The sequence below is a fragment of the Equus asinus genome, chromosome 5 (genome assembly GCF_041296235.1).
Source record: "Equus asinus isolate D_3611 breed Donkey chromosome 5, EquAss-T2T_v2, whole genome shotgun sequence".
NCBI classification, from domain to species: domain Eukaryota; kingdom Metazoa; phylum Chordata; class Mammalia; order Perissodactyla; family Equidae; genus Equus; species Equus asinus.
The window spans coordinates 88,766,413-88,779,521 of NC_091794.1; the positions used below are offsets into that span (position 1 = coordinate 88,766,413).

Genomic DNA, 13,109 nt, shown 5'->3' on the forward strand with positions numbered 1-13,109 from the left:
GCATTACAGGGATAACTTGGAGGCCCAGAGGCCTCACCAGCCTGCAGAAACGAAGGAGGCCACAGCATCATTCAGACACACATTTTGCTGGCTCAGTACTGCACCATCCCTAAGCTAGGTAACTGCAGGGCTCAGAATCATCACGAGGTCTGCCCTTGGCATCTTTGGGAGTCCCAGCATTGTCTCATGTGTGCTTCTGCATCCACCCAGGCCTCTGCTCATGCTGCCTCCTCTGCTCTGCCCTGGACATCACTTGGGCAGATACTCTCAATGCAGGGCTTTCCTCTGACTGCCTCTTAATGTTCTACTGGTTAGTGCCTGTGCCTCTCATACTGGGCGCTGTCTTCTTACTCCTAGGAGGATAGAGAAACTAATCTCCCTCCACTATGCTGTCCTCTTAGAGGGGAGTCACAGAAGGACTACTCAAGTCCTGAGGTGGCACATTATTTAGAGAGATCGTTGTTTCACTTATGTCTACAGATACGTCCAGACCCTGGACCCAGAGCCGTGACCCATCTGTATCACTCGGACTCCGAGCTGAGTCTCCTTGTTGATTTCAGGTTCTTTCATTTATTCGGCTGCTACTTATTGAGTTCCTACTGTGTTTGAGGGACTATGATAGTAACTTGATATATTAATTTCCTATTGCTAATGTAACAAATCACCACAATTTTAGTGGCTTAAAACAACACACATTTATTATCTTACAGTGTTGGAGGTCAGAAGTCTGAAGTGTATTGGCAGGCCATTCTTCTGGTGGCCTTAAGGGAGAATGCATTTCCATGCCTTTTCCAGCTTCTAGAGGCCACTCACATTCTTTGGCTCATGGTCCTATATCATTCCAACCTCTGCTTCCATCATCACATCTCCTTCTCTGACTCTGACCTTCCTGTTCCCTCCCACAAGGACCCTTGGGATTACATTGGTCCCACTTGCATAATCCAGGATAATCATCTCAAAAACTTGAACTTAATCACACCTGCAGAGTCCCTTTTTCTGGGTAAGGAAGATAACATGTTCACAGGTTTCAGGGATAAAGATGTGGACACCTTTGGGGAGCCGTTATCCTGCCTACCACCTTGAGTATCCATCCAGTTGAATGGATTCTACCTCAGAGATGCATAGTCTTTTCCTGTAATTTACTTACTGGCATTCCCCCTTTCTCTCCCAGTTTGCCAAACACACTCATACGTGAACCTGAAGCATGGACCTAGTTCAAGTTCTTTTCTTAGGAGCTGTTTCTTCATCCCCTTTGTAAATGAGGATGAGAATATTTATTCTTCTTGGGGAGCCCCTCCGCCCTCAGAGGTAAGGCCTCTGGCTCTCCTTTTGGTATCATAGAGAGAACTCAGATATTCAGCTAAGGATGTTGAGTCCATGGTACATGTGTGTACATCCAGGTATAATCCTGGATAAGTTTCCTGTCTCTTCCATTTGCCCCTCCAGGCCAATCTCCACCCTTCTCCACCCTGCTCTGTGCACCAGGCGGCTGAACTCCATGAACCACATTGAGCACTCTTGTCCTCTGACTTTCTGTTGGGTTCAGCCAATGGGAGCCCCAGCAGGAGATTGGAGGGTAGAGGAGAGTGAAGGTAGCGTATGCCATCCCCTGACTCCCTCCCTGTGGGGTTGCCCTGGACCACTACATCCCTCATTGAAGGGCTCAGCTCCTGTTGGGTGGCCCTTTCCACACAGGCCCCTCTGGGTTGAGGCAACTGCTCTTTCCTCCCAGACTTTCAGGCCTAGGGATGTTAACAGCTGGCTGTCACCAGCCCCTAGTTCTCCACCATCTCTTGTGGTTTTCCTAAACCCTGCCCACATCTTTGTAAAGATTCTTCATTAAACTTTTCTCAAATTGTCCAATTTGAGTGTGTCAACCGTTTTCTGATGAGATCTTGACTGTTACACATTCCAAAATGTAACTCGTGTCCCCCAAGCTTCCCTGGCCTAAATGATCTCCCAATATAACTGAGATCTGGACGTTGGCAGCTCCAGAACCCCGCACCTGAGTCACTGCAGGAACTCAGTTCCCTTTCAGAATTCTAGAATTCCTGAGTCCCCAGGGATCAGCCACAACTGGTCACTCCTCATGTTCCCTCCATGCCTCCAATGCCCACACCAGGGGCCAAGCCATCACCAACAGAATAGACCTACCCAGTTCCTTGGATCCAGGCTGTTCCTGAGACCCAGAAGCCCCCTTGCCTTTGGATCTATAAGGCCACCCAGTACTCCTCTCCAAGCTAGATGGAGCTGGCTTTGGTCGGCTATGGATAAGTGAGGCAAAGCCATGTGACCCTGAACCTGACTCAATCTATACATGGGTGCACAGATTCCTTCTTTTCTGATCAACCATTTTCCAATCTCTCTTCTGCCCCAGGAAACCCCTTCCTCTGGTTTACTGAGAAAATGGAGCCATGGGCAAGAATGTCTTGACTCCCCACCCCACTCCACCTTACAGACACAGATATAACCACTTTCCCATTCATCCTCACTGCCTTCCTCTCGTCTCAGAAGAAACATTTCTCTTTCTGCCCAAGGCTCATCTCTGCTTCTTGGCTCTTGGTGCCACCCGCTCCCGTCTGCTCTGAGAGCTGCCTCTGTGCAGTACAGGGTGCTAACTCCTCTTTCCCACATCTTCAAACTCTCCTCTATGAATAGACTCCTCTTGGCCTGTAAATATTCTCAAAGTTCTCCCAACTTAAAAAGAAAAAAAAAAGCCCTCCTTTCTTCTGGATTTAGCTATTTCTGCCTCTCTTTCCTTCCCTTCTCCTCTGAGTTACTCAAAACAGTTGTCTTACACTTCTAGCTCCATATCCTCGCTTCTCATCCTCAACCCACTGCAGTTTGACTGCAGCCCTTCTGGGGCCATAGGAACTTCTTAAATGCCAAATACACTGGGCACCTTCCATCCTCATCCTACTGGATTTCCCCACTGCATTTAACCATTAATGGCCACTGGAGTCCTCCATCTCCTCCCCCAAGGGCAGGGTACCTGGAGCAGAGACTCTGAATCTCCCTCCGGGAGCTCCTTATCCTCATTCTTTTTTTTAAACACCCCCTCAAGTTGTAACACAGAACACGGCTGCCCCACTAGACTCTACCTTCCTCAGCCTCCTCCACAGCGAGGTGTGGCACCATGAGTCCTTGCCAATAGGATGTGAGTAGAAGCAATGTGACAACTTCTTGGTCTTACCTTTGACACTGTGGACCCAGAAATGGGAACCTCATTTTAATGACAGTGACATCAACCCACCAACCCAGATCTTAGGTGACTCCCTGGAACAGGGCTGCCCCTGCCAGCCATATCCGGACTTTTCACGTGAGAAAAATAAACGTATATCTCATTTAAGCTAATATATTTTGGAGCATTTTGTTATAGCAGCTTAGCCTGTGCTCCAAGTAATAAAGCATTGACTTAAGAGCAGGCCATCCATGACTTTTTAAAACCTTCTCCTCCTCGAATCTAATTTAGGTCCTCCTCTTCTCCTTCAAAGCACATATCACAAGTTATAATTAAATAATTATTGGTGGAATGTAGTGGTGCCTCTTGATTGCCTTCCCAACAACTGTCTCCTCTCCCTTCTTTTTATCTCACAGAACCCTGATTTTATTCAGGTATTCCTGCCTTCCTTATTCAGACTCATGCTGCATAAAAAGATGAGCTTAGGCCAATCAGATTCTCCCTTAGATCTGAACTAAGAAACAAATAATGAGCTACTTATCGAAAGGATCTAAGATGGAAAGTTCACAATGTAGAGGAAGCCAGTGAGGCTACAATGGACCATGTACAAGCCAAGGTGCTTGGGAAACCAAAACTAAGAATGAGAGGGGCCAGCAGGTAGGAAAGATGCAGGTATGTGAGGTGCAGGCAGATGGCACCAATGATGACCTGCACATCGTGTCTGCTGAGGACCTGCAGCCACCTGGATCCAGAACTGTCTCCCACTTCCAGGCTGTGCTCTGGGCTTCCCGTAGCCAGCATCTACAATTATACCTACAATGCATCGTCTTTTCCCTGAGCTAGCAAGAGTGCACACCTGCTTCTCAGAATCAAGCAAGCCTGAATAAAACAACAACTTTGGGCAAATCATTCAACAAATATTTTTTGAACACCTACTCTGTCCTAGGCACTGTTTTATGCCCCGGGGTCCTAGGGAGAACAGGACGGGCTGCCCAAAGCATCTCGCTGAGGAGCAAAATGAACTACGTCACTCCTCTACTTGTTTATAATTCTTCAGTGGCTTCCAACTGACCTCAGAATAAAGCCCGAAATCGTTATGGCTTACAAGGCAACCTTGCATGATCGGGCCTCGGTCTACTTTTTGAACCTCATTTCTCAGTTACTCCACTTCTCTTCCACTTTCAGCCATATCAAATCACTTTCAGGTCCCCAGCTGCTGCCTCTCTCATGCCTGCAGGCCTTCACACACACTCCTCCATCCATCTGAATGTGGTAAGCAAAGGTAAGAGGCAAGGATGTGGATGGTGATGATGATAACACAACTACTTATCGGGCATTTATATAGACTTTACGTTATTGTTCTTAATCTCCACAACAATGTTGCAAGCTAGGTTCTGTTTTCCTCATTTTACAGATGAGGAAACCGAGGCTTCAGAAGTTCAGTAACTTGCTTCAGATCACATGTAGGAAGTGGAGAGCCAAGATTTGAATCCAAGCCTGTTTGACTCTACAGGACGGGCTGTCTAGGCCAGCTGTCATCTCTTTGCCATTCTTTAGAGCTCAGCTTCTGGAGGCAGACAGACTGGGGTTTGAATTGCGGGCTCCACCACCTCCTAAGTGGGTGGCCTTGAGCTAGCCACTCAATCTCGCTGAGGCTCAGTTTCCTCATCTGTAAACTGAGGTCCCCAGTAGAACCTATCTCAGAAGGTTATTGTGAGGTTAAAAGGAAAGAACCCAGGGGAAGCATTTGGCATGGTGCCTTGCCCGCTGCATTCAATGAAGGTAGATACTGCGGTTTCATTATCAGCACTACTATCTTCTTCACTTAGGCAAATAGCTCCCTCTCCTTTGCCTTGCCCAGGTCGGAGTTCTGCATCTTGTCACAGTCACAGCCTAGGTGCTGCTTCCCCGCAGGGCCTCCTGGGGCCAGGCCTGCACGAGTGCATGGAAGTTAGCTCCGGGGGGCAGAGGGATGGCCTGTAATTGATCCCAGTTAGAGCTGGGCAGGCCCTGTCTTCCTCAGCTGGGGCCCCAGGAAGCAGAGCGCTGTCTGATTTATGTCCCTGCTGCACCGAGGATGACCTGGTGCCCTCTCTACGTGTTCCAGCATCAGACAAGGCCATAAAACGGAATTGGTGCTGCACGTTTGTTCCTATCAGGGCTGATGTGTACTCTGCTGCACCCAGCTTAGGTCAATGCCCTGCAGGACCCTCCCTGGGAAAGGTTGGTGGTGTGGCCCCCTGTGCGGTCGGGCTGCTGGGAGTTCAGGGATACATACGGAAGGAAAATCACAATCTCATATGCTCTCATGGCTTCAGTGACCATCGACTTGTGAATGACCCCTGATGCGCATCCTGAACCTACAGCTATCCCAGCCTCAGACCCAGGTAACCAGTGGCCTGCTGGACGCCTCCTCTCACATGGCCCACAGGCCTCCCCACCTGAACTCATCATGTTCACCTCTCCTCCTGGTCTTCTCCCCTCATTGGTTGGCACCACACCCAGGCTGAGCAAGCTGCTTCCTCCCTGGCCTGGGGCAGCATCTTCATACACCTCTTTATAGCTCTGACCTCCCTGTTTTGTAATTAGGACAACTTACTGCAGGTTTTACCCTTATCGGTGTCTCTGTCTGTTCCTCCAATAGACTGTAAACTCCCAGAGACAAGAGACTGGACCTGATTCATCTCTGTACCCCCAGTGCCTAGAGCAGAGCCTGGCACAGAGGACATGCCATAAATCATTGATGAATGAATGAGTGAATGGATGGATGGATGAATGAATGAATGAACATAGATGGATATCCTTCAAGTTTTGTTTTTGTTTTGTTTTGTTTTGTTTTGCTGAGGAAGATTATCCCTGAGTGAACATCTGTGCCACTTCCTCCAGTTTATATATGAGTGGCCACCACAGCATGGCTGACAAGTGGTATAGGTCTGTGCCCAGGATCCAAACCTGCGAACCTGGGCCACCGAAGTGGAGCATGCCAAATTAACCACTATGCCACAGGGCCGGCCCCTCAAGATAATTTGTGTGTGTGTGTGTGTGTGTGTGTGTGTAAGACTGGACCTGAGCTAACATCTGTGCCAATCTTCCTCTATTTTATGTGGTGTGCTGCCACAGCATGGCTTGACGAGTGGTGCTAGGTCCACACCCAGGATCCAAACCTGCAAATCCCAGGCCGCTGAAGTGGAGCATGCGAACATAACTACTACACCACTGGGCCAGCCCCAAGATAATTTTTTTTTGTTTTTTTTAAAGATTGGCACCTGAGCTAACATCTGTTGCCAATCTTTTTTTTTCTTCTTCTTCTTCTCCCCAAAGCCCCCCAAAGCACAGTTGCATATTCCAGTTGTAGGTCCTGGTTGTCCTATGTGGGACGCCACCCCAGCATGGCCCAATGAGCAGCGCGAGGTCCACGCCCAGGATCCAAACTGGCAAAACCCTGGGCCATCGAAGTGTAGCACACAAACCCAACCACTTGGCCACGAAATTGGCCCAAGATAATTTTTAACTAAAGAACAGGGCTTCTTAAAAGACACCCCTAAATTTCCACAGGGAATAGAGAAATTAGATTTTAGCATCTTAGAGCCAGATTAACCTTATTAATTTCAAACTCTGATATTTTCCCTATACAGACGACTGGGACCCAGAGGGGTTAAATAACTGTCTGAAGGTGAACAGTGACTTAGTAAGAGCCCCTGGACTAGCCCTCAAACCTCCTAACTTTATAGTTTGCAGCCTTTTCCTCTCTTTCTACATGCTGAGCTTAAGCGAGCTCTTTGCAGACTCCAGAGCTTGGCTTCCAAAAATAGACGATAGAAGGCAGAGGGTATTCAGGACTATTCTATATCTACAAGGTCTTATTAACAACAACGTGATCCACAGCAGGAGAATTGAGATGAGCTTCTCAGAAATTTCCAGCTCTAATAGCAAATATAAGACTATATGACTTTGTGGCCCTCGTCCTCTCTAAGCCTCACTTTCCTCCTCTGCAAAATGGGAACAGTAAGAGCAGCTGCCCTGACCTAATGCATGCTTTCTCATTTGAGGCTCTTGCGGTGGGTTGCATTATTATTCTCAACTATTTGCTGGGCTCTCAGTAAAAGGATCACCCATCTCTGCCCATTGCAATGAGACCCACAGTGCCTGTCTATGGGGGGAGTATACCTCACTGCCCCGAGGTGTCAGCCTAGGCCACTGGCTTCCTTTGGCTAATGGAAGGTGAGTAGAAGTCACATATGCCACGTCCCAGGAGAAGCTTTAAGAGCCATTGCAAGGTTCAACCACAGCATTTTTCCTTCCTTCTCTAGACTGGTCTGGGGGGCTGCTCCTTCAGGCTGAGACACAGAGGATGAAGACGTATGGAACAGGACCTGCAGCTGTCATGTACCGTGAGTGAGAAATAAACCCTCGTTGTTGTCAGCCATTGAGATCGTGGGATGGTTTCTGCTGCATAGCCTAACAAATGCTGACTAATAATCATTTGCTTATAATATAGACAGACTCAGGGCTGGTCCAGTGGCATAGTGGTTAAGTTAGTGCACTCCACTTTGGTGGCCTGGGGTTCACAGGTTCGGATCCCGGGCACAGACCTAGCACTGCTTGTCAAGCCATGCTGTGGTGCTGTCCCACATTAAACAGCAATTTTCCTCAAGCAAAAAGAGGAAGATTGGCAATGGGTGTTAACTCTGGGCCAATCTTCCTCGTGAAAAGAAAAAAATATATATAGACAGACTCATTTGGGACATCTTTAAAGGGAGGATGGGGTTTGTGATAAAGATATCCACAAAATGCATCAAATCCCAGGCAGTCCTAGGGCTAAGTATTGATTAGTGGTCAAGGTGAGTTACCACAATAGAGAGATTCCAAAATTTAAGTCTTAAATAAGATACCATTTACTTCTTTCATAAAACAGTGTAGAGGGAAGTGGCTGATCCAGGGTTGTAAGGCAGCTTAGCTCCATGAGGTTGCCCAAAGATCCAGCTTCCTTCCAACCTGCTGCTCCTGCCATCTTGCATGCTTTTATCCTCATCTGCACCATGCCCAGCTTCCAGCCCGCATGAAGGAGGAAAGAGAGAGATGACGGACGACCAGTGTGTCTTTTAAGGACGTACAGAGAAGTTGCCCACATCTCTTCTGCTCATAGCCCATTGACAAGATCTTACTCACATGGCCACAGCTAATATAAGGAGGCTGGGCAAGTAGTTTCTAGCCAGGTGGCCACGTGCCTTGATGAAATGCAAAGTGAGCTTCCCACTACTAGAAGAAAGAAGGGGATAATTCAGTGGTGTTCCGGAGCTGCCTCACTGTAGGCTCATGAGAGCCAATTGCAAGTGTTTTGTCCCCAGTTCTGTGTTCATTAACATGACCTGAAACCAGCCTGAGGGAGAGAGTTTACACCACAGGAATTGGCAAACGCTAGAAATCTGGACTTCCGTACCCCACCCCACCTTCCAGAGAGCCAGTGTTAACATCTGCCAGAACTGAGGGTAAGGGATCCTGGAAGGCAGTTAGCAGTCTCTGCCATGGTCAGGACGTGTTTTCTTGGCATCTCTGCTGCCTTCTCCTCTCACTCCTGACCAGCTTCCTCAACTTCTGTCCACAAGAAGTCCTCCCTGGTTCAAATTCATGAGGGCAGCTCATCTATTCTTGCCTCTTCCTTGCTCCAGATTGAAGCCAGATGCCCACACTTGGGCTACTCAGCTATGACCAGGAGTGGAGGAGCTGGATGGGGATGGTGCACAAAGCTGCCTTCAGAGGGGCTGTGGGCAGGACCGGCAACAGAGGCAGACACCGCGTGCAGCTTAGGAGTGAAAGCTCTTTCCCCACCCCTACTACAGAGGTTAGCTTGCAGGAGACTCTCCTTACGCAGTTTTTCTAATATTCCTTTTTTTTTTCTTGGTGAGGAAGATTGGCCCTGAGCTAACATCTGTGCCCATCTTCCTCTACTTTATATGTGGGACACCTGCCACAGCATGGCTTGATAAGCGGTACATATGTCCTCGCTTGGGATCCAAACTGGTGAACCCCAGGCCACTGGAGCGGAGCACGTGAACTTAACCATGGCACCACTGGGCCAGCCCCTAATAGTCCTTTTTAAAAAAATGTTTTTATTGAAGTAAAATACACGTAAAATCTACCATCTTAACCATTTTTAAGTGCACCAAGCAGTGGTATCAAATACATTCATAATGCTCGCAACCATCCCCACCACCCTTCTCTACGTCTCTGGTATGCCTTTTGTACCTCTTGTGATTAGATGCCCTAGTTTAATGAGAGATGCACTTGCTGAGGTGGCAAGAGGCCTCCGACTGAGGCACAGCTGTGCCCTATAACACAAGGGCACTATCTTATGGTATAGACAGCACAGCAGTGATTTGCAGGAGACCTGAGGCCCACACCCGAGGATCTAGGAAAGGTGGCTGGATGAGTAAGGGCAAGACAGTCCAGAAGGAAATTAAAAACATGGACTTCAGAGTCAGACAGAACCCAGACCCAGCCCTGTCCCTTGGTGACCTTGCGCGGGGTTCACCTAACACCACGGTCTTCAGAAACGCTGTGGTTTCTGTGTCTGAACAATTCTTCCCTCTCTTTGTCTGACAAGTGCCTCACGTTCTTCAGAGGCCTCCTGTCTAAAAGAGGGTCTCTCCATGATTCTCTCACAGCACCCCGGTTTTCTTTTCGTAGCACTGGTCAGATTTTTATTATATATTTATCTACTTACCTCCTAGTTTTTCATCTGTGTCTGCACTGATCTGAATGCTCCGTGTTAGTTGTGTCGCTCATTGTATCCTCAGCGCTAAGCCCAGGCCTGGCCCTAAGAGGCCACTCAATAAAAATTTGTTAAATGAGTAAATGAATGAACGAGGAAAAGAATCAATTAAGTTAGTCAACTTTTCTAAACCTGAACTGTAAAGAAGAGAGTATTTAAAATCAAATCCAGTGAGGCAGGGACAGGAACACGTCAGAGAGCGTGCCAAGCGCTCCAGCCCAAGTTCTGGAGCATGAGTGTGTCCGGCGGGGGCCCTGCTGTGCCAGGTATTAAACTTTTAGTTTCTGGGTGGTGCAGAGGTCTGGGGGGTCCCAGGGGAAAAACCAGAGTGAAGGGGAGCTGGAGGGGCACTTAGGGGACGTGGAGCTGCTGTCAATAAAAAAAACAGTTCACTAAATTAACAAGCATTTGAGGCTGCACTGGGGCAAAGCAGCTAAATGTCATCCCTGTCTGTGAAATGGAGGAACTGATACCTAGCCGGTCCAAAGGGGTGCTGGGGAGGTGACATCGATCACTTCCGTGACAAGCTAGAGAGGCAGGGCTGAGGTAAAGAAATCACCAGAAGCTTAGAAAATTGACAGAAATGGCTGCACTTCACCTTCTTGCTCCCCACTCCAACTTCCAACCCCAAGAGAGATAGACAAGTCCTAATAACCAGTTCCAAGTGTGGGGGAGAAATCCAGTTCAGTTCAGAAAGAGCGTCAGTGTCTGAGGAATCGCGAATGTGAAAGAACAGAGCAGGACCGGGTGGCACAGAGACTGTGGCTCTCCAGGAGACTCCTCCTTATCTAAGGAAAGTTAGAAAGAGAGATCCCTCCCATGAAAGGCCTGGCCAGGCCCCCTCACTGGTGTTCAAGACCCTACACCCTTTCCTCCTCTCTGTGCTCCTAAAATTCTCTGAACCAAAAGCTCATTCAAAGTAGGACAGAGGCTCCAGAGCTGGGCTGGGGGTCTTTGGTCTCAAGACTCCGGATCAGGACCCTTGAATTTGCTTCTCCCTGAGCAGCCCGGAAACGGACCTCTTGAGCATGGGACAACCAGATGCTGTGGGTACAGCCTGCCTTCCAGGCACCAGGTGAAAAGAAGAGATGCCCAACATCAGACTTCAACACCAAGAGGAATTTACTAGAAGGATGGAGGATGTGTCACAGAATCCAAGGTTGGGGACAGCGATAGGGAGGAGATCAGGAACCTCAGCGCCCTGAGAAATCCAAGCACTGGCTTTTCTTTTCTTTTTCTGCAGACCGACTGGCTCTTCTTCCTGATATGCACGGTGGGAAATGTCCACGGCCAACAGCTCCTGTGTTTACATCACCTTCGTTCAAGGGCACAGCCAGAGTCAGGCAGCAAGGCTTCAGCTCCATTCCAGCATCCTGGAGATGGGATGTGATTGGCTCAGCTTGGGCCAGGTGTTCTCCCTGACCAATCGTCTGTGACCTGGGGGAGGGGCAGAATCACAGGTGTGTTTGGCTCTTCTTCTCTCCGCCCTGTGGATACAGGAGGTGTGGGACCATTCCTAGAAAACGGACACTGGGCAGGCGGTAGACAGAAGGTACCATCTACGTGTGGTTTGTCCACTGTCACTCAGCTAGAAAATGGCACACCAAGTCTAAATTCTTGGACTGCTACGTTCTTTCCACTTTGTTCCATTTCAGGGTTATGAAATGAAGGTCATTGTGCCCAAGGGACGTCAGAGGTGAGGTCCAGAGCCTTAGATTGCAACGAGGGTTCGGAGAGCTGAAGGCAATGAGTAGAACAATGCTTCCCAATGCGGGCCTCCCTGCCAGACGATAAACTGGGCAGGATTCTATGTGTCTCGCATGGGTCCTGGCAGGCGGCAGTACTTGGTAATTATTTTTTTAATGAGTGAATGAAGAACTGTGCTTCTGAAGCACTTGTAGAACTTGATAAAAAGAAAGATTAAAAAAGTAACATTTATTGAGCACTTATTCTAAGACTTTGCATGTATTAAATCATTAATCATCAAATCAATGAGCAGAATATTATTATTCCCCTTTATAGATAAGATACTGAGGCACAGAAAGGTTGAGAAATTCGCCCAAGTTCACTGCACTAGTGGCAGAACTATCAGAAATCTAAGCGGCCTCGCTCCAGAGCCTCCACACTCAACCACTGTACCATACAGCCTCTCAAGATGTCAGCAGCCCGCCCCAGACTTGGAGAACCAGAGTCTCTCGGGCTGGGACCTGGGAATCTGTATTTGAACAAGTTTCACAGGTGACTCTGATGCACAGCCAGAATTAGACCTAAAACTGTGAATCTAAAAATTAGCAGGAAGCCTGGGGCCATATGACTAGAACAAATGAGGCTGCCTCCAGGATTTTAAAGTTCTTCTAATCCTGTGAACATAAGGCCTGCCAAATAATGCTGATTGATTGTATCCCCTTTGTGAGGAGGGAACCCAAGCCCAGATCAATTACAAAGAACCCTCTGGGGCCCTGCGAGCAGAAGGCCAGCTCAGTGGACCTGCCTCAGTGGACCTTTTCCTAAGGGACTCCAGGCACAGGCCACCGTCCTCGGGAGAGCTGGACTGACCGTGTACCTGCCTAGTTCCTGGACTTCGATCTCCCATCTGACCTCCCTCTCGCCCCTGCTCTGATCTGACAACTCCTGCTGGGTTGACCCCATCTCTGACCCCAGCCTGCCCCAGTTTTCAGCCTCACTGCTCCAGACTGATATCTCACATGATGACAGCTCGAGGCAGGACAATATTCGTCTCGGCCGCCAATAATGGGAGCAAGACACCATCTCTTCTAATGATGTAGTGACAAATGGAATATTCCTGTCAAAAGAGCTGTGACTTTCAGAGTGGAATTTAGTTATCTTAAACCAACTCTGCAACCATCACTGGGCATGGGATATAGAAACAGTGAGAAATAAATAGCCCTTGGTACTAACCGGATCGACATTCTTTCATTCGTTGAACAAATGGTTATTGAGAGCAGATTCCATGATGGTTTCTGTGTTAGCCCTGAGGGCAAAAAAGATGAACAAGACATTGTCTCTGGCCCCAAGGAGTTCCCTTAGGCCCAATTCTGCTGTGACATCCAGAGATGATGCTTCAAAGGTTAGCCAAGGGCTTAGACTAAAGAGAAGAAAGGCTGCAGGATTATATTTTCAGAGAGGGGATGGTTC

General features: G+C 48.3%; 1 long non-coding RNA gene across 1 annotated transcript in view; it reads left to right on the plus strand.

Annotated features, from left to right (window-relative positions):
* LOC106829027 (uncharacterized) overlaps positions 1–11,937 on the plus strand; it is a 33,233-nt gene extending 21,296 nt beyond the window's left edge. Inside the window, exons 3-5 of the long non-coding RNA XR_011503496.1 lie at positions 4,387–4,463; positions 7,492–7,572; positions 11,197–11,937. This is a non-coding gene — a long non-coding RNA (uncharacterized lncRNA). The remainder of the gene's footprint in view (positions 1–4,386; positions 4,464–7,491; positions 7,573–11,196) is intronic.
* The last annotated feature ends 1,172 nt before the right edge of the window (positions 11,938–13,109 follow it).